Genomic DNA, 26,890 nt, shown 5'->3' on the forward strand with positions numbered 1-26,890 from the left:
ACTGGGGGAAAGTATCAATATGGTCATAAAAGTCTCCAAAGATTAGGTGGGTTTTACATGCAATGTCATAATAGAATGTTTCAAAGCATGTTAATATTCTTAAAAGTTCAGGAACAAAGAGTTGGGATTTAATAGTGATCGGTGAGGCTTTGTGTCAAAGTCCCGACTGTACATACAGTAGTTCTGAACAGTAAATGTCATCTTCATGCCTCCGATCATAAACTCAGATTATTCAACATGGAAGAACTAACTCTGAGCTTTAAAACTGAAATTTCTAAATGAGATGGGTACTATTTTCTGGGTGGCAGGGTGAAAGGACTTTGTGGATTTGGATATCCAAAGCCATTGATTGTTCAACTAGTAAGGAAACATGCCTAAATCTGGTGAAAATCAAAATAAGATATCAGATTTTATCCCATAAATAAAAACAAAATATAGGACTTAAAAAACTAACAAAATATAATATCAAGGGAATCCATGCAATTTTATTACATAGTTTTACTCTTCTGAAACACAGATACAAGTCTTTCAGCAAAGATGATCCAATAGGTACTACGGTTGAACAAGCTATAAAACGAAATGGGAGGGAGTGGTGCAACGGCTGGTGTGGAACCAAGGTAGCCTCACCCTGCCAGGAAGAGCTGTGCTCAGTGTCTTCTCCCACAAGAGAGATCTACATCAGAGAAATAAATACATGTCCCAATCTTGCACAGCTAACACAAGGGGCTAGAGGGCAGATTGGGGATGCTGAAACCTGCCTTTTCCTAAAGCATAAAGTGTTTCCTACTAAATCTTTTGCTGCACAATTTAAGTTGTAACTCTCTTAACTATTGATTTATTTTCCCATCTCTACATATGATTTTAATGTATTATATAGTAAAAGATTAATCTTGTCTACTTATTTGCTATTTTTTTTACTACCATTATCAAGTAACTAAACAGGAGGATTTGATAGTGCTTTTATTCCTAGAATTCCTTTAAATGCCTAGGATTGTGCCTATAACAAGGTAGAAGGAGTTCAGCTGCTTTTGTTGAAGGAATACGTAAACAGTTTTGTTTCAGGGGAAGGAGGTGGTGTTCTATCAAAGAACAACAATTGGAGAGGAACCACGGTGTAATGGGAGGTGTGTTTTGAAGCAGTGGTTAGTTAGTGCAGTTTGCCTGAGGCTTCAAGTGGGGGAAGGCACTGAGCTCAGCTCTTCTTGGCAGGGTGAGGCTATGTCGGTTCCACACCAGCCTTCGCACTGCTCCCTCCCATTTTGTTTATAGCTTGTTCAGCAGTAGACACTGGGAAGCAGGTCAGGAAGACATCAAAGAAGCTGTGCTGTTCATATTTTGTTCCCCCTTTGGCAGCTCTTTGCACTGCTTCCTGCTGACTCTACAATTTCAGCAATTTAATGATACCATTGTTTCTGAAAATGACAGAGAAAGCGACACCTTCAGCCACTTAATTGGGGTCCGTGATAAAGTAGAATCTACTCTTTTCTAATGCCCTATTTTGGGAGCTTGTGTGTGATATGGCGAGGTGAGAAAAGCAGTTTATTTCCATTTAAAAGGGTAAACTCTTATTAGGCAATTTTAAACTTAAGCTACATAATTAAGGTGTGCTATTTTTATGGACCAACTAAGAGGCTGAGGAGAAGCTCACTTTTATTCACTGAAAAAATATTAATGAAATTATTAGTCTCTAGCTTATACTGTCCTTGAAAATTGCAATTTCACTTTTCATTCCAAATCTATATTGGATTATGTCACTTATTGCTAAGTGTTCTGCTATTCCAAATATGTTTATCAAAGCCTGCACCACTGTTTTTTGTTTGTTTCTTTGTTATTTAGTTGGTTGGGTTTTTGTTGCTATTGTTTGTCGTTTTTTTTTGTTTGTTTGTTTGTTTTGTTTGTTTAGACCTTTGGGTAGCAGAGTTGTGGAAGGACTTCTGCACATTTCTGTTTGACTGAGACTGGACAGCTCTGTAACATTTAAACTATCTCAGGTTATTGTTATCTATGCTTTTCTTTAAAGAAACTGCTTTCCACCTGCAAAATTCTAATCAAGATGATTGTAAATTGTCATTATTTTAATTCTGAACATGCAAAATGATATTAACGATTCCATAAAGTTTACAAGAGGATTCCTGCAAATATTACTTAGGGTAATGCTGTGATAAAGTCAAGGCATTAAGAATGAATTATACTCAGAGTGCTGATAAACTTAAGACAGAGAGAGACATGAGCATAGTTCTTCAACTTTATTAGAAGATAAGACTATTAAAATAAGTCTATGGGTTGATTAATAATACTAAATCAAACTTTATTATTTGATTTCCTCCATCATATTAACTACTAAGGAAGAACAATTAAATGGCCCTCTGGTATACACAGAAAGCATATGAGAAAACTATAGAAATGCATAAATAATAAATATTCAAAGAAATATGTAACTAATAGAACACTTAATGGTTATGAGCTAGTACACTTCTTCTAATATCATAAGTCATGGGGCTTTGTTCTTACTCACCACTCCATTCTAATAATGCTGGTAGTACTTGCTAATGAAATAAAATTTTAATAATGAATTAAAGAAAGTAATAAGTAGAGCCGTGTTTACTTTAGGGGAGTAAAGCGTCTCTGTCAAAATGTAAAGGAATATTCTCAACAATAACAGTGAAGCTCCAGAGGCTGATAAGCAATCAGGACAAGGTTTTGGGGTGCAAACCCAGAAAACAAGTCAAACACCATTATATAAAATAAAAAAACAAAGTTAACTTACCGTAAAAACAAAGTATGCATCAGTATACAACCTAACTATATGTGTAAGCATTACATGAGCAGAATAAAAACATAAACTATGAATCTCTGATTATCCCAATGGAAAATAATAATTGTAGTGATAATTCCTGTTCAAGGATAGGAAGATATCGCATGGTTAAGATCACGTTCTTCATAAAATTGCTCTATCATAATGTCTAAAATGCCTAAGGGTGCGGGGAAGATTCTTCTTGAAGTAGATGGTAATTAATGCAGTGATCCACCACTGGGCAAATACAGGGCTTGAGAGAATTTGGAGCACTCAGCCATAAGTCAGATGTCTTATTCAAATCCCTCCTCCCAAGGCCTAGGGATCTATGAGGAAAGAAGGTGGAAGATTATAAGAGTATGACTTTGTGGATAACTTCAGGGAAGGATCAGTTTCTAAACATGACAAGACTGATGAACATATGAACTCACAGGAACTATGCCAGAAGACTTGTTGCACACACTCAAGGCAGATATACAACTAAAAAGAAGACAAAAAGTTGGCATAATGTATCACCTCTATCCAGGAATATATTTGCCCCTGATTGCTACTGGGAGAGGAAAAACACATTTCCCTCAATGGGGTGGAACTGGCTATAGCAACCATAGGACAGGCCCACACTCAGATTAGACAAATTGACTCTTTTTTTTTGTAGCCTACTCTGTTCTCTTTTGTTAGAAAAGAGGGAAAAAAAGATGAAGTTGGGAAGATAGGAGGGAGCTTTGAGAGGAGATGTGTTATAGAAAGGATTATGATTAAACTACACTGTATAAAATAAATAAAAAATTAAAATGATTTAAAAACTTAGAAACATATCTAAGATCATGATGGGGTTTAAAAATTTAGAAATTCTGAAATTCACTAGGAAAAGTAGTGGACATTGTAAGAGAAGTAAGGAAAAGGAAGTGCAGGTACATTTGTTCAAATTATGTTTTAGGATGTGTAATATCCTCAAAAATAAAATATTTTATAAAAATAAAAATAATAAAAAAATCCCTCATAACAATTAAAGCACAAGCTTCAATAAAGAATATGTAGCAACAAGGACTCTTATTTATTATTCATCAGAGTAAATATTAAATATTATCTTTGGAAGATAGTTTGATGTTTCTTAAAATTACTAAAGGTAATATTACACACTTTATTTTATTCTAGGTTCTCAAAAAAGATAGGTCATTCATGAACTAAAGTGTGCAAGCTGGTAGTTAGCTAAAATCAGGTGAAAACACAGATTATATCCTAAAACTGGAATATTACTGTGTAGTCAGAGAAAGGGAATTAAAAAGAGACCTTAGAAAGCAAACATTGTCTGTTTTCTCAAATAGTCACACTATGGAAAATGTATGGCAGATCATATGCAGGAGGTTTCCATGGGCTATGGAACCAGACATATATATTTGCTTAGATGTCACTGGCCTAAGTTCATATCCAGTTAGGAATGTAACATAGAAAAGAATGGATCAGCAAGAATGGGTGCTATAACCTCTGAGAAGAGTAAGTGTAATATAGAAAGCTGTTAGTTTATGAGCCAAGTGAAAAAAAGAAAGAGAAGCAGGGGCATTCTTTATCATTGATTGAACGTGAGGAAAAGTCATCAAATAATGACAGGACAAGAAATGTTCAGAACTGTACCTGTAACAAGAAAACAAGGCCACACAGAAAAATGGTAAATGAACCTAGTGTTACATTTGTGAGATATACAAGGGCTATACTTCAAGTTCGTGAACTGGGAAGTAAGGATTAAGCACACTGCTATAGACACAGAAGTGTAGTATTTTTAAGTGTACAATGAGGAGAGATAACAGTGAGGAGATTTTGAATAGAGAATACTAAGCTAAGAATCATCAGATGTATCCTGCCAGAAACTGGCTTGCAGACGCACCGTCAGCAAATACTGTACTTACACAGAGTACTGAGTCACACTGTCTTCTTCCTTTTTCCAGTTTCATAATTGTAGTATTTGGTGGTCTGACTTGGTTTAATTTAAGTAAGGAAAGACAACAATACTAACTCTTTTGATATAAAATATCTTTATGGCATGTAGACAAATGAACTTAATTATGACAGCAATAAAATTGAATGAAAATTTTCTTTGGTGATCTAGAATATATAGATTGGTAGCAAAATTAGATAGATAATAGCAGATGTGTAGGGAGTTAGGTCATAAATAAGTACATAGACAGCCAGACAGTCAAGAAAATAGATACAGATAAATGGTTCAACAGGGCAAAATTTACCTTCTAAAGGTTGGTACCTATACGGATTTATATATAGTTCTTATCTAGTTAGTTTTTGTTAACTTTACTACCTTCAGGAATTTGGAAAGAGGGAACTTCAATTTTAAAAATACCCTCATCATGGTGACCCCATAGGAAGACTAGCACTTTCAACTAACCTGGATCTCTGATTTCTCTTAGACACTGAACCACCCACCAGGCAGCATACACTAGCTGGTCTGAGGCCCCCAACGCATAAATAGCAGAGTACTGCCTGGTCTAGCCTCAGCGAGAGAAGAAGCACCTAACCCTCAAAAGACTTGAGGCCCCAGGGAAGGGCAAGCCTCCATGCGGGTGGAGTGGGAGTGGGGACATGTTTTTGGAGACAGGGGGAGGAGGAATGGGATGTGGAACTGGGGGAGCACAGACCCGGAGGGAGCAATGAGTGGAATGTAAAACCATAAAAGTAATAAAAAATGCCCTCATCATATTGACATGTAAGCAAGTCTTTAGAGCATTCTATTGACCAATGATTGGTAAGAGAGGGCACCACCCACTATGAGTACTGCTACATTTCATCATGTCTTTCTCATTTTTATAAGAAAGTTGGCTGAGCAAGCTCTACACAACAAGTATGTAAGTACCATTCTTCTGTGGACAGCGCTTCAGGTTCTGTCTCTAGGTTAATATATGCCTGCAGTTTCGCCTCTGACCTCCGTCGGTGAGGAGGTGTTAGCGAAAATAAACATTTTCCTCTCTAAGTAGCTTTGGTTATAATGGTTAAAACAGCAACAGAAAGTAAACAATGTAAGTTCTAAATTATGTCTTTGGTCCTAATATCCATCTTAATATAAAATTTACATGGATTATATTAATAAATATGTTCTCATAAAATTTAGAATATTCACTTAAAAAGAAGCATTATGTGTATGAGTGTTTGACTACATGTCTTTTTGTGTGCCAAGTTGGTGATGAAGTCCAGAACAATGTGTCAGATCTCCTGGAAATGATATTACAATTATGTATGAAAGAATGTGGGGATATGTAGACTGCGCTTGTGTATTTGGAAAAAACAGCCTCTGCTCTTAATTGTTGACATATCTCTCCAGTGCCCAAATTTGTAAACTTTTAATTTGTGGAAATTTTGCTACCAAGATTCTACATTTACCAAAAATTGTTTATTTGTCCATAATTTCATTTTTTTCAATAAAATATGAGAAATTCAGTAAAATAAGAGTTGTAGATATGATTAAAATAATATTCAGTGAGATAATACTTGTCAAGTTATTTAATAAGACAGTATCTCACTGTATCTTTTAGACTGGCATTGGAATCTGATTTGTCACATTTACATTTTCAGAATGTTGAGATAACACGTACGTTCCATTATTCCTATTTTCAGACATTTTACTAAAACAAAAATAAAAATACACGTAAAAACGACTTCATAAACATATTTATCAAAAACATAATCTTCATTGTTTCGTGCTTAGAAGAGATCTGAGCATAGCGTATAGACAGCATTGAGGCATAGAAACACTTGCAATGCTGTTCAAGGGCCATTGTATAAAAGTACTAGACACACATTTTCAACTATATTATGTTTTTTCCAGAATCTAAGCTATGGTTCCATGAAGCAAAGTATCTTCAACAGTATAAAGATAGCTTTCGTCTTAAGATGTATTTTCAACAAGCTCATCCTTGTAAATAATATAACAGTGGAAAATTCACTACGTATCTGCTGGGAAAACTATAACTATCTCGTTTCCCTGTCAGTATTAAAAAGACATGATTACTTTTTATCTTTTTTCACATGGACCTCATCCCATTTGAATCCAGGAACCAAAGAAGAATTATAAAGAGAAGACCATGATGGAACACCAATGGTTCTTTCTGTGCACACCAAAGTCAGAGAGAGAAATGTAGAATGAGTCAATGGTACACCTGAGTTCCTGCACACACTCAGCTCGTGTGGAACAGTGATATTTAAGCATGTCGAGGAATGATTTTTTTGAGACAGCTGACTGAAATTTAATTTCAGAATTTTATCTATTTCATCATAACCTTTCACTGGCAATACTTTTACGAATAAAAGAATGAAATAGACCAAAAAAAAAAAAACCCTCTTTCAGTAACAAATTAATAATATCCACCAATGTCCATGTTAGGTGTCAGTTAAACACAATGTTACAGAGTATTCACTTCACATTTTCACAAGATTGGACTATTTGAATTTTATTACAGCTGTAGATAAAAGTTGTAATGTCTTCCTTTTCTACCTTAAGCCCACACTCACCTTCTCATTATGGTCCTGAATAAATAAAATACCAGATTTATATATAAAACTTGCTTAACTAGCCCCTACATCAAAATGCTGCTTCCTTAAAAGAGAAGAACTGTTAATATTCATTGAATATTGACAACATTTTCGTTGGTAAGTGAGGTATTTTATAGAGAGACTCTGTACATGTGGAGAAGAATATATGAGATTTGAAATATAATATACATATATATTATTTAAAAAATACATAGGGTAAATTGAGGTTATATATATGATTCAGTAAAAAGAGGCCAGGTCTGATATTTCAAGGCTATAATCTCTGCACTCAAGTAGCAAAATGATCAAAAATTTTCAAGGTCAGTCTTGTCTATGGGCTAAGTAGAGACCAGCTTGGCCTATATTATAGCCAATTTCAAAAACTAAAATTAATAAAATAAAAACAATACAATGTTAACACTACAATTTATATAGTTTTACTGAGCTATAAAGAACACCAGGGCTATGTTAGGAGTGGGGGTGGCTTGTTCCAAATTTCTTTCATTCACTTCAAGATCACAATTAGGAAATATCAAGACACTGTCATTATTAATGAATAAAAATCCCATAGGAAGTAGTAGAAAAAGTTGTGTTGCATTGAGTACCCAGGTGTTAAGGACTAAGTTAGGGTTAGTATTGCTGAGATGAAACATCATGGTCAAAGCAACTTGGGGAGAATGGGGTTTATTCAGTTTGGTTTTCATAACATTGTTTATCAAAGGAAGTCAGAGCAGAAATGCAAGCAGGCTAGGAACTTACCAAGCTTGCTCAGAATACTCTCTTATATTACCAGGACCCACCTGATCAAGGATGGCCCTATGGACAATGGACTGGACCCTCCTCCATCAATCTCTAATTAAGAAAAATATCCTACAGACTTTCCAACACTTTGGGCTTGTGAAGGTTTTACCCTCTCCCATGGCGCTAGCTTCTGTCAAGTTGCCATATAACCAGCCAGTGCAGGGGCTAACCTACAAGTCCTTTTCTGCATGTTACAACCAAGCAGTCGGATTTTGCTTTCAGTGCTAAATAATTTTTATTTAAGAAAAGATATTTTGTGGATGTAGTTTCTTTGTTACCCCAACAAAGTTATTTAGATTAAAACTTCATATGATTTTAGTTTGAAACTATGGCACAAATTAAGCAAGTGCTTCTTATTGTTTCTTATTGTTCTCTTTTTCCAAAGTACACATTTCAGATAGAGATCTCCTATAACTAAAGGTGTTTATTCTCTTCTAAAAACTTCTTTAGGGAGAAATAATATTCCAAAAAGAATGTAATTAATGTAATATGCCTATTTTCACCTCATATAGCATATTCCAAGATAGACTGGTAGGGCACAATCACATCATTTATTAATATAACAGATATGTGTAAAGAACAATTAGAAAGGAAATTGGTATTTGTTCTCCTTAAAATTACTAAGGGACTCTGCGGAAGGCTGGAAGGAATGTGTGCTCAATTTTAAGGATGCTGGTTGCTGTTTGTAAAGATGTGAATGTGTTGTGTAGACCTGTCTAATGTCAGAAGTCGAGATCCAGTAGATCTGACATACCTCTAGCTTCCATAAGGCAGCTCCACAATTATATGGCAACTCTCTTTCAAATACACTCACATACATGAACAATAATAAATCCTAAAAAAATAAAAGAAATCTGAGCAATTGTACTTTATTCTGCGATGCATGCCCTGTTACTTAACAAACCAAAGTTAAAAACTTTACTTTGACCCCTCAGATTACTAAATCATAAGCATTGATGCTCACACTTTAGTATTCACAGCAATTTTTCTATAGGAATGGCTATTATTATTACTTTAAAAGCATAAAAACAGCAAAATAATACATCTTCAACACATTTAATGGGTTAAAAGGGTTTTCTTAATAAGCCTCAGTTAAACTATTTTGATAAAGCATCACTCACTTCCTCATCACAGTCGTCACTTAGTCTGGTCGCCATTAACACAATCTTTCCATTTTCTCTACCTCTATGCTTCAACCTTTGTCTTTTTCTCAAAAGAAATTGATTTCATCCAACTACACATACCTATCTCTTGTGCAGCTCAAAATGACAATTGTTTCTTTAAAGCAATTCTTTCATGGTATCTGAGGTCAATAAAAGATTTTCCTTTTGGAATGTTCCCTCTACTTAACTTGGCAACTTGTCAGTCTCTGCTCATGACAGAATGCACATGTATTCCCAATATTTCTGTGCCTGTGTACAGATATAATTGCATCCATGCTCTTTACTGCAAAAAGCTTTCAAATTTGCTACTTGGGGGACAAAACAAAAGCATAGAAGTCTTAGAGCATGTAGAGTATCAACTCAAGTAATCTTTAATTCCCTACTTCAGTATCTTGATATTTGTCCCACAACAGATAGTTATAATCCAATAGGCTACATAATTTCAATGATTACCACTTTTGTCATTGTTTCCCATATCCAAAAATCAACAACAGCAAATACAACATCTTTGATGTCTTAGAGATGAAAAGCTATAATGTACTTTTGACATTAAATACCTGTACAAACCAACAATCATCTTAAGGCCTTGGTTTATCTGCATTGACAGAAGTAAATAACCTTTCTTACACTATTTTATGAAAATTAAATGAGGGTAATTTCCCTAAGATCACGGGACAGAAAGTTCTCAATCAGATGTTAATGTCTCTGTTGTGTTACACTATCTCTTCAACTAAATCATTAATTCTAAAAGGAATATAGCAAATAGCAAGAAACCCTACAAATTGTATAAAATTAGGGCTGCTGCACAAATGGAACAGGGAATGAGAACTGCTATTTTATTCCAAAATGAAAACTATCATTTTATATAGAGAATTCAAAAGGAAGAAAATTTAATTGATCTGCCGATATGACTTACTAGTTACGTGATTTTGAGATAGGTCCTCCTTTACTTCTTTGACTCTTCATTTCTTCACCTGCAAAAATGAGGACATAATACTATGTTCATGTTCTTTTGAGGTTATTAAATAAATCCATTTATTTATTCTATGAATGAAAATTTATTCAAATATAAAATATAAAAACATATATTTCTATCAACTATGAATGAGGCAAAATATTCAGTCTCACATGTTTTTTCTCATGTCTGCCTTGCTACTTGAGCTGCTAATAGAAGAATTTTTGCAGCCCTGGTAGTCAGTCACTTACTTAGCCCTATTTGGGATTGTGTGTGTGCGTGTGTGTGTGTGTGTGTGTGTGTGTGTGTGTGTGTGTGCATGTTTTCACAAAATATAACCCATGTATTCTCTGAATAGAAGAGTCTTAGAAACTACAAGAGTTATCTTACTAGGTATTGTGCAAACTGTTTGGCTTTTGTTTTGTTTTTGATTTTTCTAAACTGAAGCTTTCTTAATGAACTTCTACCACTCCAATGTATACAGAAGAAAATGTGTCCTTTCATTCAAAAGTTACATTGTGGAATAAATGAAAGTGGGTAAAATTGATGTTTGGTTGCTTAGCAATCAGATTTTGTATAGTTTTCATGTGAATGTACTATATATCAATTTCAACCTCAGTAAATATGTCCAGATTACTGCCACACCAAGGAAGGTTTAGTGTAAAAATCTAGTGCAAGGTGTTTAGAATATGCTTTGGAGTCAATTGGATGACTTTTCCCATTTCAATGGTATCCTGAGAAATTAATATCTTAAACAACTAGTTACTTGTAAAAAGCAGGTAATTATACTTATCTTCCTGCTTTTGTTTCTACTTTATACTTATTAAGTAATAGTTGTTATAGGAAAACACTAGTTGCCAGTGAGTTCATAAGTAATATTATTTCTTCATCCTGGAATCTAATTTTCTACACAGTGGCCATTCAGGCAGTGAGTGCTAACAGCTCGACTTTTTAATGGCTTCTTGCACAGTGCTCTCTAAGTTTCTAACCTTTTGAAGCTCTTAAAACAAAGTCAAATAATGATACTGCTGTGACAGAAGTGTATGCTGGAATCAATAGATTGTGCTTCTTGGAATAAATTGCAATTAAAGTGGGTAGTGCTTGATTGCTTGACAGTAGGTAGTCTTCCTTGCACAAACAAACTGAAGCCTCAATCTGCTTCATAAAGTAATTAGCACGAACTTCATATGCATTCCATCCTGCAACCATCCATTGATATTGACTCCTGTCCACATCATGAATGTGCCCTTGTCTTTTGTGACAGATAACAAGTACACTTTTGTTAATTCTTATCTGTAATAATCATTTTTTAATTTTGTGGAATGAGGACACATTAATCATATTTCTAAGTCATCATTCTAACAATTGTGAACATTTAGATTTAGCATGGAAATTTCAGCATTTCTATGACTTTAATACAAAATGATTCATGCATTCAGAAATTGAAAAGGCAACCATCAGTCAGTGGAAGATTCTGATTACTGAACATATCTTGTATTAGAATATATATATATGCAAATAATATCCATACTACAAAATTTAACAAAATATAACAAAACTAGATTTTCATTAAAATTTTTAATAATCTGAAGACAGACTCAACATTAATATCTGAAAGTGAAAAATTCAATATTCTAATGTATATTGTTCTTTATTTTTAATTTTAGCAATCTTTATTTGATGTAGTATTGTACCTATAATAAATTCCTTCATAAATTTTAGTAAGTATTATAAACTTACTAAAGAAAATAATCTTTGATTGGACAGGAAAAACCACTTAAGATATATATTTTCGGCTGCCGCTGCAGAGAGCCCCTGGGCAGCACCCCACGAGCGAACCTGAGCCTCGGGACCACAGGTAAGACCAAATTTTCTGCTGCAAGAAAGCTGCCTGGTGAGCTTGGGACACACGGAAGCAGAATTTCTCTAGGACCGGGCACGTTCTGTGTTTACCGGAAGTCCCACACCCATGGATCCCGGCCCGCAGCAGCTCTCTGCTCCCAGACCCAGTGAGAGAGAGACCCAACCGCCTGGTCAAGTGGGCACTCCTGAGGCTGCAGAGCGGAAGAGACCACCAACACTGCTCACCCCTGCCCACATCCCTGGCCCAAGGGGAAACTGTATAAGGCCTCTGGGCTCCCGTGGGGGAGGGCCCAGGAGCGGCATGACCCCTGCCTGAGACACCGCCGGAACCTGATAGAAAAAGACCGGATAAACAGTTCTCTGCACCCAAATCCCGTGGGAGGGAGAGCTAAACCTTTAGAGAGGCAGACAAGCCTGGGAAACCAGAAGAGACTGCTCCCTGCACACACATCTCGGACGCCAGAGGAAAAAGCCAAAGACCATCTGGAACCCTGGTGCACTGAAGCTCCCGGAAGGGGCGGCACAGGTCTTCCTGGTTGCTGCCTCTGCAGAGAGCCCCTGGGCAGCACCCCATGAGCGAACCTGAGCCTCGGGACCACAGATAAGACCAAATTTTCTGCTGCAAGAAAGCTGCCTGGTGAACTCAAGACACAGGCCCACAGGAACAGCTGAAGACCTGTAGAGAGGAAAAACTACACGCCCAAAAGCAGAACACTCTGTCCCCATAACTGACTGAAAGAGAGGAAAACAGGTCTACAGCACTCCTGACACACAGGCTTATAGGACAGTCTAGCCACTGTCAGAAATAGCATAACAAAGTAACACTAGAGATAATCTGATGGAGAGAGGCAAGCGCAGGAACCCAAGCAACAGAAACCAAGACTACATGGCACCATCGGAGCCCAATTCTCCCATCAAAACAAACATGGAATATCCAAACACACCAGAAAAGCAAGAACTCGTTCCAAAATCATTTTTGATCATGATGCTGGAGGACTTCAAGAAAGACATGAAGAACTCCCTTAGAGAACAAGTAGAAGCCTACAGAGAGGAATCGCAAAAATGCCTGAAAGAATCGCAAAAATCCCTGAAAGAATTCCAGGAAAACACAATCAAACAGTTGAAGGAATTAAAAATGGAAATAGAAGCAATCAAGAAAGAACACATGGAAACAACCCTGGATATAGAAAACCAAAAGAAGAGACAAGGAGCTGTAGATACAAGCTTCACCAACAGAATACAAGAGATGGAAGAGAGAATCTCAGGAGCAGAAGATTCCATAGAAATCATTGACTCAACTGTCAAAGATAATGTAAAGCGGAAAAAGCTACTGGTCCAAAACATACAGGAAATCCAGGACTCAATGAGAAGATCAAACCTAAGGATAATAGGCATAGAAGAGAGTGAAGACTCCCAGCTCAAAGGACCAGTAAATATCTTCAACAAAATCATAGAAGAAAACTTCCCTAACCTAAAAAAAGAGATACCCATAGACATACAAGAAGCCTACAGAACTCCAAATAGATTGGACCAGAAAAGAAACACCTCCCGTCACATAATTGTCAAAACACCAAACGCACAAAATAAAGAAAGAATATTAAAAGCAGTAAGGGAAAAAGGTCAAGTAACATATAAAGGGAGACCTATCAGAATCACACCAGACTTCTCGCCAGAAACTATGAAGGCCAGAAGATCCTGGACTGATGTCATACAGACCCTAAGAGAACACAAAGGCCAGCCCAGGTTACTGTATCCAGCAAAACTCTCAATTAACATTGATGGAGAAACCAAGATATTCCATGACAAAACCAAATTTACACAATATCTTTCTACAAATCCAGCACTACAAAGGATAATAAATGGTAAAGCCCAACATAAGGAGGCAAGCTATACCCTAGAAGAAGCAAGAAACTAATCGTCTTGGCAACAAAACAAAGAGAATGAAAGCACACAAACATAACCTCACATCCAAATATGAATATAAAGGGAAACAATAATCACTATTCCTTAATATCTCTCAATATCAATGGCCTCAACTCCCCAATAAAAAGACATAGATTAACAAACTGAATACGCAACGAGGACCCTGCATTCTGCTGCCTACAGGAAACACACCTCAGACAAAGACAGACACTACCTCAGATTGAAAGGCTGGAAAACAACTTTCCAAGCAAATGGTCAGAAGAAGCAAGCTGGAGTAGCCATTCTAATATCAAATAAAATCAATTTCCAACTAAAAGTCATCAAAAAAGATAAGGACACTTCATATTCATCAAAGGAAAAATCCACCAAGATGAACTCTCCATCCTAAATATCTATGCCCCAAATACAAGGGCACCTACATACGTAAAAGAAACCTTACTAAAGCTCAAAACACACATTGCACCTCACACAATAATAGTGGGAGATTTCAACACCCCACTCTCATCAATGGACAGATCATGGAAACAGAAATTAAACAGTGATGTCGACAGACTAAGAGAAGTCATGAGCCAAATGGACTTAACGGATATTTATAGAACATTCTATCCTAAAGCAAAAGGATATACCTTCTTCTCAGCTCCTCATGGTACTCTCTCCCAAATTGACCATATAATTGGTCAAAAAACGGGCCTCAACAGGTACAGAAAGATAGAAATAATGCCATGCGTGCTATCGGACCACCATGGCCTAAAACTGGTCTTCAATAACAGTAAGGGAAGAATGCCCACATATACGTGGAAATTGAACAATGCTCTACTCAATGATAACCTGGTCAAGGAAGAAATAAAGAAAGAAATTAAAGACTTTTTAGAATTTAATGAAAATGAAGGTACAACATACCCAAACTTATGGGACACAATGAAAGCTGTGCTAAGAGGAAAACTCATAGCGCTGAGTGCCTGCAGAAAGAAACAGGAAAGAGCATATGTCAGCAGCTTGACAGCACACCTAAAAGCTCTAGAACACAAAGAAGCAAATACACCCAGGAGGAGTAGAAGGCAGGAAATAATCAAACTCATAGCTGAAATCAACCAAGTAGAAACAAAAAGGACCATAGAAAGAATCAACAGAACCAAAAGTTGGTTCTTTGAGAAAATCAACAAGATAGATAAACCCTTAGCCAGACTAACGAGAGGACACAGAGAGTGCGTCCAAATTAACAAAATCAGAAATGAAAAGGGAGACATAATTACAGATTCAAAGGAAATTCAAAAAACATCAGATCTTACTATAAAAACCTATATTCAACAAAATTTGAAAATCTTCAGGAAATGGACAATTTCCTAGACAGATACCAGGTATCGAAGTTAAATCAGGAACAGATAAACCAGTTAAACAACCCCATAACTCCTAAGGAAATAGAAGCAGTCATTAAAGGTCTCCCAACCAAAAAGAGCCCAGGTCCAGACGGGTTTAGTGCAGAATTCTATCAAACCTTCATAGAAGACCTCATACCAATATTATCCAAACTATTCCACAAAATTGAAACAGAGGGAGCCCTACCGAATTCCTTCTACGAAGCCACAATTACTCTTATACCTAAACCACACAAAGACACAACAAAGAAAGAGAACTTCAGACCAATTTCCCTTATGAATATCGACGCAAAAATACTCAATAAAATTCTGGCAAACCGAATTCAAGAGCACATCAAAACAATCATCCACCATGATCAAGTAGGCTTCATCCCAGGCATGCAGGGATGGTTTAATATACGGAAAACCATCAACGTGATCCATTATATAAACAAACTGAAAGAACAGAACCACATGATCATTTCATTAGATGCTGAGAAAGCATTTGACAAAATTCAACACCCCTTCATGATAAAAGTCCTGGAAAGAATAGGAATTCAAGGCCCATACCTAAACATAGTAAAAGCCATATACAGCAAACCAGTTGCTAACATTAAACTAAATGGAGAGAAACTTGAAGCAATCCCACTAAAATCAGGGACTAGACAAGGCTGCCCACTCTCTCCCTACTTATTCAATATAGTTCTTGAAGTTCTAGCCAGAGCAATCAGACAACAAAAGGAGATCAAGGGGATACAGATCGGAAAAGAAGAGGTCAAAATATCACTATTTGCAGATGACATGATAGTATATTTAAGTGATCCCAAAAGTTCCACCAGAGAACTACTAAAGCTGATAAACAACTTCAGCAAAGTGGCTGGGTATAAAATTAACTCAAATAAATCAGTTGCCTTCCTCTATACAAAAGAGAAACAAGCCGAGAAAGAAATTAGGGAAACGACACCCTTCATAATAGACCCAAATAATATAAAGTACCTCGGTGTGACTTTAACCAAGCAAGTAAAAGATCTGTACAATAAGAACTTCAAGACACTGAGGAAAGAAATTGTACAAGACCTCAGAAGATGGAAAGATCTACCATGCTCATGGATTGGCAGGATTAATATAGTAAAAATGGCCATTTTACCAAAAGCAATCTACAGATTCAATGCAATCCCCATCAAAATACCAATCCAATTCTTCAAAGAGTTAGACAGAACAATTTGCAAATTCATCTGGAATAACAAAAAACCCAGGATAGCTAAAGCTATCCTCAACAATAAAAGGACTTCAGGGGGAATCACTATCCCTGAACTCAAGCAGTATTACAGAGCAATAGTGATAAAAACTGCATGGTATTGGTACAGAGACAGACAGATAGACCAATGGAATAGAATTGAAGACCCAGAAATGAACCCACACACCTATGGTCACTTGATTTTTGACAAAGGAGCCAAAACCATCCAATGGAAAAAAGATAGCATTTTCAGCAAATGGTGCTGGTTCAACTGGAGTGCAACATGTAGAAGAATGCAGATCGATCCATCCTTATCACCCTGTACAAAGCTTAAGTCCAAGTGGATCAAGGACCTCCACATCAAACCAGACACACTCAAACTAATAGAAGAAAAACTAGGGAAGCATCTGGAACACATAGGCACTGGAAAAAATTTCCTGAACAAAACACCAATAGCTTATGCTCTAAGATCAAGAATCGACAAATGGGATCTCATAAAACTGCAAAGCTTCTGTAAGGCAAAGGACACTGTGGTTAGGACAAAACGGCAACCAACAGATTGGGAAAAGATCTTTACCAATCCTACAACAGATAGAGGCCTTATATCCAAAATATACAAAGAACTCAAGAAGTTAGACCGCAGGAAAACAAATAACCCTATTAAAAAATGGGGTTCAGAGCTAAACAAAGAATTCACAGCTGAGGAATGCCGAATGGCTGAGAAACACCTAAAGAAATGTTCAACATCTTTAGTCATGAGGGAAATGCAAATCAAAACAACCCTGAGATTTCACCTCACACCAGTGAGAATGGCTAAGATCAAAAACTCAGGTGACAGCAGATGCTGGCGAGGATGTGGAGAAAGAGGAACACTCCTCCATTGTTGGTGGGATTGCAGACTGGTAAAACCATTCTGGAAATCAGTCTGGAGGTTCCTCAGAAAATTGGACATTGAACTGCCTGAGGATCCAGCTATACCTCTCTTGGGCATATACCCAAAAGATGCCTCAACATATAAAAGAGACACGTGCTCCACTATGTTCATCACAGCCTTATTTATAATAGCCAGAAAATGGAAAGAACCCAGATGCCCTTCAAGAGAGGAATGGATACAGAAAATGTGGTACATCTACACAATGGAATATTACTCAGCTATCAAAAACAACGAGTTTATGAAATTCGTAGGCAAATGGTTGGAACTGGAAAATATCATCCTGAGTGAGCTAACCCAATCACAGAAAGACATACATGGTATGCACTCCTTGATAAGTGGCTATTAGCCCAAATGCTTGAATTACCCTAGATCCCTAGAACAAACGAAACTCAAGACGGATGATTAAAATGTGAATGCTTCACTCCTTCTTTAAATGAGGAAAAAGAATACCCTTGGCAGGGAAGGGAGAGGCAAAGATTAAAACAGAGACTGAAGGAACACCCATTCAGAGCCTGCCCCACATGTGGCCCATACATATACAGCCACCCAATTAGACAAGATGGATGAAGCAAAGAAGTGCAGACCGACAGAAGCCGGATGTAGATCTCTCCTGAGAGACACAGCCAGAATACAGCAAATACAGAGGCGAATGCCAGCAGCAAACCATTGAACTGAGAATAGGTCCCCTGTTGAAGGAATCAGAGAAAGAACTGGAAGAGCTTGAAGGGGCTCGAGACCCCAAAAGTACAACAATACCAAGCAACCAGAGCTTCCAGGGACTAAGCCACTACCTAAAGACTATACATGGACTGACCCTGGACTCTGACCCCATAGGTAGCAATGAATATCCTAGTAAGAGCACCAGTGGAAGGGGAAGCCCTGGGTCCTGCCAAGACTGAACCCCCAGTGAACTAGTCTATGGGGGGAGGGCGGCAATGGGGGGAGGGTTGGGAGGGGAACACCCATAAGGAAGGGGAGGGGGAGGGGGATGTTTGCCCGGAAACCGGGAAAGGGAATAACATTCGAAATGTATATAAGAAATACTCAAGTTAATAAAAAAAATGTATATTTTCTCTAAAATATATTTACTGACTATAATATTTCCCTGTTTTAAATTTAATAAATATTTATTTTGTGAGCATAAGCAGAGGTACATATCCACACTTGATAACTGATTAATAGTGTTATCATTTATATATGATTAAAAAGATGATCTGCGTTCATCAATTAATAAAAGTAATATACTGAAATAATAATTGCCAAAATGTATTGGAATATATCAAAATGTATTAAACATTTCAAATTCAATATTTACTCACAAATAAAAATATAGTATATGTTATGGTTAGTATCAACATGATAATATTTTTATAAAAGTTGAAGACAAATTTTGGTTATTGCCCAATATATGATAAAAGTGATACTTATATTAAAAATGTAATTGTAACACAGGGACAATTGTTGCAGGAAATAAATTTAGTTGACAGTAAATGCTGCTAGCTTCTCAATTTTTACAAGTGATATTTATATTTTGAAAAGAAACAAAAATAGGATTATATAAAACCTTCTTCACCCTGGCCTCCCTTTAATGTCTCATATCTATGTTAGATATACATTTTAAATATTTTAAATACCAGTAAATTTTGATTTATATCCTTATTCTGATTTTATATATTCTCAGTAAATATAATTTATAATTTTCTGAGCCTTATGTTTCACTGGCCTTTTGTACCAGTCCCATGCCCACTAACACAGCAGTCCATATGTGCTTCCCTTCACCCCAGAATTACAGGAACATGAATTCCCTGTGTGCTCATTCTCATCTGACACCATTCATGACTGCCATTATTACTGACATCAAATGCAATGCAGTTTTATTTTTTTAATAGTCATCATAAAGAGCTTTTATGTAAGACAAATGCTGGCATATTATATTATCAAAAATACTGAATAAATTTGCAGCAAGATAAAATACAAAAAATTGAATAATATAAGTTATGAAATGTGGATTAGTATACAATTGAGATATTCACAGAAGGATCTATTTATTCTTTAAACATGAAATATATATATATATATATACGTATATATATATATGAATTTCTATGGGGCTATTCTGGTCACTGATTTAGCTAGATGAAACTGAAGGTTTCATGTGGTGCAAAGAGATATGAAGTTAGAGAATTTTTTCAACTATAATTTGGAGACTCTATTTGGAGATACATACATATTATATAGTGTATACACACACATTATACGGAAACATCTACAATAGTAAACTTTCATATGGTTTTTCAAATGGCCTTTATTAGTCAATTTTCCCACCCCATATTCTTACCTTAACCCAATTCTTCCATTGTCCTTTCCTTTCCATTTATATTCCCATCTTGTCTCTATAGAATAACTATGTATTCTATAGTCCCTTAATTGTGTGACTCACCACCATTCTGTAGATGATACTAAATCTCCATGTTTATATGAATTTTATTTTTCATGTTAATGACTTAAAAGATGATATCCATTTATTCTCTTGACCCTGTGACCCCTTACGAAAACCAGCAGTCTCCCAGAGACAGATCCACTAATCAGGAGCATAAAATGGTCCGTCTGAGGCCCCGGCACAAAAAAAGCAGAGGTTGTCCTGGTCATGCCACAGTGGGAGAAGGTGCACTTAATCCTTGAGAGACTTGAGGTCCCGGGGAAAGGAGGTCTAGAAAAGGGGAGCACCCCCTCGAGGGAAGGGGGAGGAGGAATTAGATGAGGAACCTGGTGTGGGAGTACCAAGAGGGGGAAAACAACAGCAATGTAAATAAATAAAATAATTTTAAAAAGATGACATACACATATAAGGAAAATATATATTTGAGATTTGAGTTATCTTAGTTAGGATGTTTTTCCTGTTCTATACATTTACCTGTAAATCTTATAATTTACTTTTCTTAACAGGAAAATGCTACATTGTGTACATAGAATATAGTTTTTTTTTTGTTCCTCTGACAGTTATGGAAATTGAACATTTCATTTACCAGTAACTGTGGCTATTTCTGTAGCTCATTTACTCATCAGATTGTTTGATTCCATTTTTATTTTTGCAGGGCTTTTGATTTTTCTAGATATAATCTTCTGTTAGATGTATAGGTTGCAAATATTTTCCCTTAATCTATAGATTCGACTCCCCTTCTCTATTGTTACCCCTGATGTGCAGAAGCATTTTAACTTCACAAGCTCCTTATCTTTTTAAAAATCAATTGTTAGCCTTATTCCCTGAGAAAAAAGCAGTCATATCAGAAAGTCTTTAGTCAGCCTCTATCTTGAAGGCTTTCTCCAGGTTTTCTTTTAAAACTTTTTGAATTCCACATCTCACCTTTGGACATTTGATCCATTTAGAATCAACAAAAAATGGATCAAAGAACAAGGTGAGAGACAAGAATGCTATTTCTTTCTGCTCCAAGTAGAATCCACTTTTCTCAGGGGCAATTGTTAGAAAGATTGTCTTTACTGTAGTATAGATTTCTATTTTCATTTGTCATAATCAGGTGATTATGGATGTGTGGGTTTATATGCATTTTTAATTATTTTTATTTTGTGGATTTTTTATATATATTTAGTAAGGTAATTTATAAAGTCTTCTTAACCCTTTTTTAAAATTCAGTTTTTGTATTTTTTTACTAAAAGTAAGTCCTCAGTGACTTTCATTATATAAACATAGTCATCAAAACTCAAAATTAGTATCAATGTCAGATTTTGCCAATAATCCTAATATGTATATAGGTATATATTTACGTAGTTTAAATTTTTCTTATGTCAATATAAAGAAAACCTACATTATAAAATTGAAAGTATAATAACTATTTTATATAAAAGAAAGGATACTAATATTAAAATATTGAGAAATCATTATGATAAAAGTTTAAGAGAAAGTAGGGCAGAAGGGGACACATCTTAACATAAAAAATGTGTTATGGGGGACATCCAAGCCAACATCATCCTAAATAGAGAAAGGCTTGGTACAATCCCATTAAAAAGAATGAGAATGCAACATGGTTTCCAGTCTCTATGCTCCTTTGCAATTCTCTGCCTGACATATTAGAAAGAGTGATAAGATAAGAAAAGATAATCAAATGGAAATATAAAGGTAAGATTATCTCTATTTCCAGATGATATAATATTATGTGGAAGAGAAGCCAAAAACGTTACTAGGAAACTAGAAAGGATCAACTCCCTTTGCAGAGTGGCAGGACACAATATCAACTTAGAAGAACATCAAAATCCTTACTATACCACAAAACCAATCATGTTCATAAAATTATCTGCACACATCTCTATTCATAATATCCACAAAATATCTATGAATAAACCAATTCAAGAAGGTTAAAGACCTCTACAATGAACTCATTAAATTGCCTAAGAGGAAAAATTGTGGAAGACAATAGAAAATGGAAACTCTTACGTTGTCATGAATTAGAAGAATAAATATGATGAAAATGGATATTTTGGCTAATCCTATTGGTAGAATCCTTTAGTAACAATAAATATTCAAAGACAGACATGGAAACACAAGTGACCTCAAGTAGGTAATGCAATTCTGAGAAAACATCAACAATCCTGGGCCTGTAGACAACCAAACCCAATTCTAAGCCAAGACATGGTAATAAAAATATTGTGGTACTGACACATAAACAGGTACGTACACCACTGTAACAAAATATTATAAGATGAAGCACGGGTACATACAATGACAACCGTTTAATATTTGGCTAAGGTTCCAAAATCATACACTGGAAAAGAGACAGAATATCCAAGAAATATGGGAAAACTTGCTGTATACATGCTAAAAAGTGATTAGGCCCATATTGGTTACCTTGCAATAAAACTTATTCTAAATTGATCAAAGACCAATGTACAACCAAAAAAATATTTGACCTGTTAGAAGAAAACATAGGCCAAAGGAAAACCATATAAGTGGAGGTACCTTTCTGACAATGACATAATTCACTCACGAATTAAGGTCAAATGATAACTAATGGTACTTTGGAACATTAAAAAGTTTCTATTAAACTAAGGAAACAACCAATCAAATAAAGAGCAAGCCTACAGAATGGGAGAAAATTTTTGCCAACTATATATCTAACAGAGCATTCAGAATATATTAATATTCAGAATATATAAAAACTCAAAAGTCATATAATAAAAAAATGGACCTAAGTATGAATTGTGATGATAACACAAAGGGAGAAATACAAAATAGCTAATAAATATCTCAAAAGATATTAATCATCCCCAGCAAGTAGGAAAACACAAATAATAATAGCTGTGAGATTTTTATAATATGCTTGACAGAATAGCTAAAATCATGAAACGACTAACAAATCTGTGATTTGGAAGGTACAGTCTTGCTGAAGAAAGTTCTTCACTAGAGACAAGTCTGAGATTAGATAACCTCATCCAATTTTCAAGATTTTTTTTATCTCTAATTTTCCTACTCATGCTACCACATCTTTCATTTGCTGCAATATATCCATGACAGGATAGTATTTATTGTCTAAAATTTTAATCCTCCTAAAGTGATTCAAAAGAAAGGAAAGTAGGAAAGAAGGAAGAAAAGAAAGACAGAAGGAAGGAAGGAAGGGAAGGGAAGGAGGGAGGGAGGAAGGGAGGAAGGTGGGAGGGAGGGTATGAATAAAGGATAAAAGAAAAAAAAGAAAGATGTAGTCAAAGATGTTGATAATTGGAACACTCATTCAGTCATGGAACTGTATCCTGGCAGAACCATGTCACTTTTATGCCCCCAAAACTAGAAAGCCTCCTCCATAGATAATTCTTGGTTAGCTATTTTCATTACTGTTGTAAACAAAACTGCTAGGAAATGCAAATACAATAAATGATTCTCAGCAAATGAATTGATAATAAAAATATGGTGCACATTCACAATGGAGTCCTAAACAATAATAAAGAAAAATGAAATTTGAGGACACATGCATGTAACTAGAACACAAAGAAACCTAGACTCAGGAAGACAAGTGTCTTAAGTTTTCTCATCTGTGGTTTTTAGCTCACATCTTCAGAATCTTGAAAAAAACAAGAAAGGAAATGGGTCTGTGGCAGAGTGAATTCTAGAGAGGGAAGTAACAGCATACAAGTGATATGAAAACAGACGTGGGGAAAATGGAAGGTTGCTTTAACTGGGAAACAATGGGGAAGTTAACAGAGAAGAAAAGAAAATCGAAAAATAAACCTGAGGATGTTTGAAAAAGCCATAAGAAATCATTTTATTTTATATTCAATTGAAGTTCTACATAATACATATAAGTCCATGTATAGAGCTTAAATGAAATAATAGAACTTGGATTTCTAAGGTTCTCAACAAGAGCCATATGCTATCTAAAAAAAATCATCCTAACAGACATGAGAAATTGCCTTTTGATTTGTTGGTCCTGTGAGTACAAGAGTCCCAAACAATCCACATAACTACAATTGCTCCTGAATTCCTCCCATATGTTAAAGCAAAGCCTTTGGCTGAAGATAATGAACACATCAGATGCAGAACTCGGGAACTGAGCTGAAGTTAACTAGAAAGCATCCTCCCATAAGAATATCTTTCATAGCACTCTACGTAGCTATGTAAGCTGCCAAAGAAGGAAAGAAACTATTATTCTAACCTAGCATAACAGGGATGAATCACAGTAAAGATAAGCATTCCAAGATATTCCTAAAGATTCAATAGTGTCACATGTGTATTGGTGGTACTCACCATCTGCCAAATTTGAATTAAGGACAGATATGAGAAAGCAAATAGTGTTGGGAGGTGGAGATCTAGAAAACTAATAAGAATTATTAAGGTCATGGACCTTAGAGGAAAATTTACAACTGCCAGTTCCCTAAAGCAGCATGATTCTTAGCTGCACTATAAATACTTTCATTATTCCCATAGATATATACATCTCTCTTCTAGATATGACAAGGAAACCATACCCACAGATGCACAACATGGTGTCTAAATAAGACCTGAACAAGGACATAGTCAACTGATGTGTTAAAATGGATGTAGTAATAACACTCGAAATGTATATAAGAAATACTCAAGTTAATAAAAAAATAAATAAAAAAAAAACAAAAAAAAATGGATGTAGTGGTTTCAATGGGCACTAATACTAGATGAAGAACTACAGGCAATTAGTGAAGGCTAAAATAGGAAGACTTAGTTTTTCTGAGGGATGAACCTCTATTTTTGTACTATACCAAGTGGTCATACATAACATATATAATCAAGATGCTAAATGGATTTAGGAGGTTCCATATATACATAATATATTATATATATACATACATACATAATTTGGCAATAAAATTGAGAGTAGGTAGAAGGAAAGCATTCAGAGAGATTGGTGGTTTAATTAACCATACATACAAAGTACTGACACCAAGTTTCCTTTAATGGTTCCTAAATCAAACCTATGTTCTAGCTCAAAGTTAATACTCCCCAGATAAGAAGTTTTCATATCTGAAGGTGAAATAAATATCTTTGTGATTTTGATGTATCCCAGACTGGATATATTATCTGATTAATTTTAAGAATCTTGGCTAAAATTTATTAAGGAATTAACTAATCAGTTTCCTCTACATAATTTTTAAGAAGTAAAAACAAATGCACACAATATAATTGCAAAATAAGCATAAGATTATATATGAAATATACAATACTATTATTTAATAAATGAAAATTTTATACATGCACTTTTGTAAAATATCTTACTCTTAGTTTTAAGGGACCTCATAAACATGCAATATATAACATACATTATATTCATGGGTGAACAGTAAAGGTGAGTTTCTACATACACTAAAATAGGTCTCCATAAGTTAATTTAAAAGTATTCTAAAGAGAGCCATTATCCTGCAGCATTGCTATGTGTCATACATAATAAGAGTATTCCTGTGGTTGTAAACGAGTTGGGAGCTCAAGTCAGCCTAGTTGTTTCAATGTCATGGATAGATTTGGAGTTCCTTTTTTTTCTTTTATATTATTCTACATACCAATTTTTTAAATAGGATACTTTAATTAAACCTGGAGCTTGAGGGTTTTGCTAGATGAGTTTTTGGTCAGAGTTGTCTAAGAGATTTTTAAATAGTTACAGCATATTTCTATTGACTGACTTGCCTCCCAGACATGGACTTACCATGAAGATCCCAAATCTCTGGAAATGTAACCCAGAGGACTTGTGGTAAGTATGCCCTTAAAGACTCTCTGAGGGAGCTTCCAGGGACTAAGCCACTACCTAAAGACTATACATGGACTGACCCTGGACTCTGACTTCATAGGTAGCAATGAATATCCTAGTAAGAGCACCAGTGGAAGGGGAAGCCCTGGGTCCTGCTAAGACTGAACCCCCAGTGAACTAGACTGTTGGGGGGAGGGCGGCAATGGGGGGAGGGTTGGGAGGGGAACACCCATAAGGAAGGGGAGGGGGAGGGGGAGGTTTGCCCAGGAACCAAAGAATTATTATTAAGTATTAAAAAAAAAGACTCTCTGAGGAGTAGCATTCGTGTTCTCTTAAAGCATTGTACAGGCTTACAAGGGAATGAGCTAGTCAGTAGTCCTCCCCAGTTAGAACACCCATAAACCACATCACCCATGTCACCAATATGATAAGTTAGCCTCAAGTGTACAATAGTGGCACACATGCCTTGGTGGTAATCAATATTTCATGAATTGCCTTATTTCACATAAGGCCTGTTCAACAAGAGCAAACCATGTGTGATACTGGAAACTTAGCCAGCTCTGTGTGACTGGTAGACTGATTAGCCATAGGGGAGAACCTAAGCTGTACTTTACTAAACCAGTGTAATGCCTAAATACTTTTCAAATTTATAATTATACCCACAGTAAGACAAAGTTATTCTTATGTCCACACTATGTGAACTTCTCTACGTTTATGAAAGAATATTACAATGCACCACATGGATATTATTTTATAAAACCATAACTAAATACAGATGACCAGAGACCACATGGCTCCTGTTCCCCATTGATATATTGACAATAATTCCTAAACCAAAATCTGAGAGATCATTGCTGAAGAGATTGCAGAGAGAATGTAAGAGGCAGAGGAAAAACAAGTTTGCTGTGAGATTACTTTTTCTTGGAATAACAGAGTAGCTACACACATCACATCAGTAAGGCAGTGTAAACAATACCTGATAGAGGATACCATAAATGGAAAGGCTAACATGGAGTATCTGTCTTCAGCCAGACAGAATATTGAAGGCTCATGGTGAATGATAAGATCATAAGCAATGGTCTTTCCCAGGAAATGACTCCCATTTGGTTATTC

The 26,890-nt window shown here is 35.8% G+C and overlaps 1 protein-coding gene across 44 annotated transcripts in view; it reads right to left on the reverse strand.

The window, feature by feature from the left end:
* Ptprd (protein tyrosine phosphatase, receptor type, D) overlaps nt 1–26,890 on the reverse strand; it is a 2,322,278-nt gene that overhangs the window by 2,032,621 nt on the left and 262,767 nt on the right. For all 44 annotated transcript variants that reach the window (XM_063288539.1, XM_063288540.1, XM_039111462.2 and 41 more), the window contains exon 2: nt 10,208–10,265. The gene's annotated coding sequence lies outside the window, so the exon portion shown is untranslated. The remainder of the gene's footprint in view (nt 1–10,207; nt 10,266–26,890) is intronic.

This window comes from Rattus norvegicus, chromosome 5 (genome assembly GCF_036323735.1).
Source record: "Rattus norvegicus strain BN/NHsdMcwi chromosome 5, GRCr8, whole genome shotgun sequence".
Lineage (NCBI taxonomy): Eukaryota > Metazoa > Chordata > Mammalia > Rodentia > Muridae > Rattus > Rattus norvegicus.